Genomic DNA, 5,324 nt, shown 5'->3' on the forward strand with positions numbered 1-5,324 from the left:
AAATAATTAAAAAAAAAAATTGTAAAATAAATATCCAGGGAAAACGACGACTTAGATTAAAGTAAAAAATATAAAATCAATGAATCATTATGAATAAATTGGTATACTATTATAAATCAACCTAATTCTCTTCATAACTCTACCTGAAAGAATGATAATGCTATTATAATTAAAATATATACATTTATTTACAATCTAAAGAAAGAACATTTTTAAAAACTAATTATTTTTGCAAAATATACTCACTAATTTTTGTGCCAAGACATTTTTAGTTATACCTACTTTTTTATTTTCTTTATTATAGGTGTATAATAGGTAATCAGCAGAAAACATAATTCAAGAAGTGTGACCAGAGTCTGTAAAATGTTATCTGTAAAATGTTTGTATATAACCATAGGGTTCATGATCCATAAATATGATAATGTAATATGCCAACAAAATGGACGATGAAGGGCTAGGCCTACATCGTAAAGTGCGGCTTCACAAAATAAGTTCTTGTCCTTGTACAGGACCTTGGTGAATGGTGGGCATCGTAAAATATATTTTATTTTCATCAAAAATATATTAGTGATTAATCTAATTTATAAAAGGAATTAATTGATTTTATTAGTGTAAAAGAGACGTTATGATGCATTGGGCTATAAACAATGCACTACTAATAATTTAACAATTATTAATTCTTGTAGATAAATTAGTCCTAAATGATATGGATGAACAACAGAGGTACATCTTTTCGTGTTTTTACATGAAGTTATTATTATTATATTTATTGATCTCCTGAAAACCTAATGGAGTAAGCTTCTTTCTCTAGGAAACATCATGGAAATGTAATAAAAATAAAAGCCAAAAGAGTCTTGCCGGATGTGATAAAAAAAATATATATTTCGAAAATACACGGTTCTTTGAATGTAACGAAGTAACCGAGATAAGAAAAATTACAACAAAAGTTCTCCTAAACATAATCTGAAGAACCTGGGCTCAGAATCTGTAAATGTGAAGAATAATTTGAAATGAAACTGAACTGAATTCGTCAGGAATCCTTGTTAGTAAAGACTAGTAAGCAATATACAGGGTACTAAGATTGATTACATAAGCAAAGCTATCATATGTATATGTTGTATCTCAAGTACAAGGGAACATGTTAAGCTAAAATGAATTATAAAATTAAGTGATAATAATAAAATTATCTACATTCTTGGCGGGTGTTCCAGCAAGATCAGATTTCAAGAGAAATGAAAAAAAAAACCCTGTCCTATCTAATTGTGAAAAAAGTATTTTGCTCCGGACGTTATTTTTAATATTTCTGTTAGATTGCTGCATCTCCACTTGACTTAATGGTGTAAGAATAATGCAGCGCTTGAACGTATCCCCTTATAATATCATCATATAGGGGTTATAACATCACTGTTTTAACTCCTTTACGCAAAACAAATCAGGAAAGGTTCAAGAAAAACCAGTTTGATTTACCATATTAATGCAAATATATTTTTTTTAAAGCTATAATAATAGTTATTTAAAAAACTAAATTATAATAACGACCTTAATCTTACTAATACACTCCCAAGAATATTACAATCAAGACTGAACCTTGTGCAACTAAACAACATGCTTGCGTGTATTGCAAAATGGTGGAGCTTAGTTTTATCAGGCGTTAGGCTGATGACAATTATCAATTACATTTCAGCAATATTCATGAGAACACGTTCCTTGCCATGTTAAAATTATAATCAGATAATTAAAGTAGTATTAATGGATAGTAAAATAAATCGGTAACAGCTAATAAGAAGAAAAAAAGACTTTCAGTAAAGAGAATGACTAATTCCATAAAATACGTCTTTGTATTTTAAATATTGTTTAGTAACAATTTAAAAATGAATAGCGAAATCTCAATTTTAGTAAATTTCTGTTAATTTTTATGTTTCTGTCATACTCTTGTAATAGGTAGGAATTAAATTTATTATAACAATTATTTTTTTTTTTAGAAATGTTGGTATTACAGTTAGTCAGTCATTCTGTCAACTGAAAGATTCCTATTATCCACTCCCGCTTTCCTTCGTAACGTTTCTTTATATCTTCAAATTTTTTTTTTATTTCTACGATTTAGAAGTTGTTATAGTCACTATTTTACAATTAGTTGTATTAATTGTTAATGTTGCAATTCAATAACATTTAAGTAATAAATTTAGTTAATTGCGAAAATCAAATGAATTTGAATGGAAAAGATTGCTAAGTAATATGTCAGTAGTTTTGTATTCATTCATTCCATGTTTAGTGTGTGTGTGTGTAATATGTTTTAATAAATAAGAAGGTAAGATAACATGTTAAAAAAAATGTCAGTAATGAAGTGTCACAGAAAGCAAGTGAAGGAAATTCCAAATTGTACTATCAACTCAGGCTTGATTATAAAATAATATAGTATCGCGACTTATTGGGAGATATTTTTTAAAATATTGTATTTTTGAGAGCTGTTCTCATATATGAATATATTACAACTATTAATTTTTCAAGAGATTAAATAAATTTCCTGGATTTTTCAAAGGAAATTCCAATTATTCTGTTTAAAATGAAACATGGATCAATCTTATCTCTAGCGTACAAGAGAGCAAGAACAGCCTTCAATTGTATTAACTTTGGAAGTAACTTTTCTAAGACAGCAGGTCTGAGCTAGGGGTAAAACATTCAAAAGTTTCATGGATAAAAAACTTCAAGAAAACTTTTAGCGCTGAAGTTTGAGAATTTTTTTTTTGCCAAATAAATAACCTATTGGTAGACGATTTTCCGTTTGTTTCTTCTTACTAAAGATCATATTTATGCTGTTGATAGGGAAAAGTGTGTCATTCCAAATTAACCAAGCTTTCTATACCCATATCAAATTTTATATATCGGGGAAGTTTTCCTTATAGGTGTATTCTGATACGTCCAATTTGATTTTATTTTTAGATATTTAACCATTATTTTATTATGTATGTATTATACTACATCTTTTTAGAACATTAATTAAATAGTATCTATCAGAATGGTAGTGTAATAGAAGAAACGAATTAGTAGTAAGTCAATGTTTACATTTCTTTCATAATATGATTGCGTATAAATAAAAAAAATAAAAAAACTAACTTAAATTTTTATGAAGGAGTTGTTCTTCAAAAAAAAAAATATCATTTTTTTTAATTGTTTAGTCGATTATCCTCGAATACAAATTTGACTATTGTCTGACTGAAAGACACGAAAGCAAATTATTCCCTCGTTATCCAAACGTAAAAAACAAAGGTTCTTGATTTGTACATTCGTTACAATATCAGCAAAAAGTGTTTCTTCCCTTATTCATTGGTAACAAAGAATTTATGATCTTTTGTAACATACTTACATAAGCAAAAGTAATAAAAAGTTCCTAATAAACATTTTTTAAAGTATTAAAAAATAAAATAACTTACAAAATGCAATCGATCATGGAAAAAGAAAAACCAGGTAACGTACAATCAATTATTAAAATAGATAATTTTCTAAATAAAACGAAATGTAAGTGAATAACGCAGTACAGCTTATTTCAAATTACGAAACTTCATTCCTCTGCATGATAAAAAATGAATAACATAAATAAAGTAAGTACAATTTGCATTTAAAGAAATAAAGTACAGGAACTCATATTTATAACTGCTTACAAATATTTTGATCCAAACTCCCTTTTAGAAAACTGTGTTTTATATATTTTTATGTGAAAATATATCTTTTTCTTAGCTCAATTGTAGTATGAAAAGATGCATTATGTTTTTTTATAGTGGAAATATTTCACATGTGTTACTGACCGTCCCTAAACTCTTATACAAACCATACTTGATGAATTATTAATAACATTGTTTTGAAGGCAAGGAATAACTTGATGTAAAGTAAAACTATAGCTGTTACGTGTAGTTCCAACAGTAAGTAGTAAACCTGAGAATGTACTCTGCAACCTGTTTTTAAGAGCTGACCTGTTTCATCGCTTCTTCTATCCTGTCGTTGGAGATGGGTCAAGAGGGTCATCATATCCTTTACGTGATCGGCGATCCTTGAGACCAATACTCTATCCCCGGACAGTTTAAAACAAATGTTTTGATGTGACTTATGGTATACTAAATGTAAAGTGTTGGTATTCGCAAGTAAGTACAATTTCAGCTGACAGTATTATTAACAATAATATATAAGATAAACCATTTTTTTTTTTTTTTTTTTTTAGGGATGGCCGGGAATATAAAATAAATGATAGATTGCACAAGAGCTGCTTATATGAGTAGAATGTTAAAACTTGAGAATTTAAATAAGAGCAATATAGAAGTAGTAAAAAAACAAAACAGATAATAAACAAAAATATTATGTATCATTAATGTAACATGAAGATAATTAGCGATTGGGTTGTAGATAAAAAATCCAAACTTTCTCGCAACTAATGAGAATAAAAATCGGTTTACTCCATAAAGTTATATTCACTAAAAACTAGAACAACATCATATATTTTAGGTGAAACAGTTTTCAATTGTTGCAAAGTAACTTCAAAACTTTGTGTCTGGAGAAATAAATGAAATTAACAAATTGTTATAATCATTTAAAATAATTAACAATATTTTTTGTACATATATATTTATATTTTATTGTTCTTAAAAAAAATTTTTTTTCGTTTTAATTACTGGAAGAAATTAAAGTTTAATTTTCGGTTTTTGTAATTTTTCTTACAATTAATCTCATTTAATACAATAATAAACTATCTTTTGTTTTTATTCTACAAGGAAAAACAACAATCGATTAGTGTATGATAACCAATAAAAGATTCAGATCAAAAGTGGCACTCAATAATAAAAAAATTCTAAAATTAAGTATTTTTTTTTATCGTATATTTTTTGACTTAGTATCACCATAAAAAATTCATTTAAATTGAGGAACCTCTCTTTTCTTTGTAAGAGGAAAATAAACTGTACATGTATATAAATGAAAACCGGGTGTTCACAATTTAAAAATTAATCAATTAATTTACCTTTTTTTATTACAACTTAATGCAAATTTGATAATTACCAATCGCTGGCTATTTTTTTTCTAAGTTTCGAGTAAAGTAAAATGATAATAAAGTTTTCCATATTCTTTGTTTTATATTCAAGAGTTATCTACAGTTTCCATTTCAGTGCTAATTCCTATCTACGTGTTTTATTGTATTGTGTTGACCGGAAGGATTAATTCAATCATTTGAGATCGATATATTCATACACGACCGAATATTGTATGTTTAAAATTATGATTTTCAATTATTACCATTAAGGCAAACATATATTTTTATTCTTTCTCTGTTCATGTAAATC

The sequence above is a fragment of the Halyomorpha halys genome, unplaced genomic scaffold (assembly GCF_000696795.3).
Source record: "Halyomorpha halys isolate HHAL.00 unplaced genomic scaffold, Hhal_1.1 Scaffold975.1, whole genome shotgun sequence".
Lineage (NCBI taxonomy): Eukaryota > Metazoa > Arthropoda > Insecta > Hemiptera > Pentatomidae > Halyomorpha > Halyomorpha halys.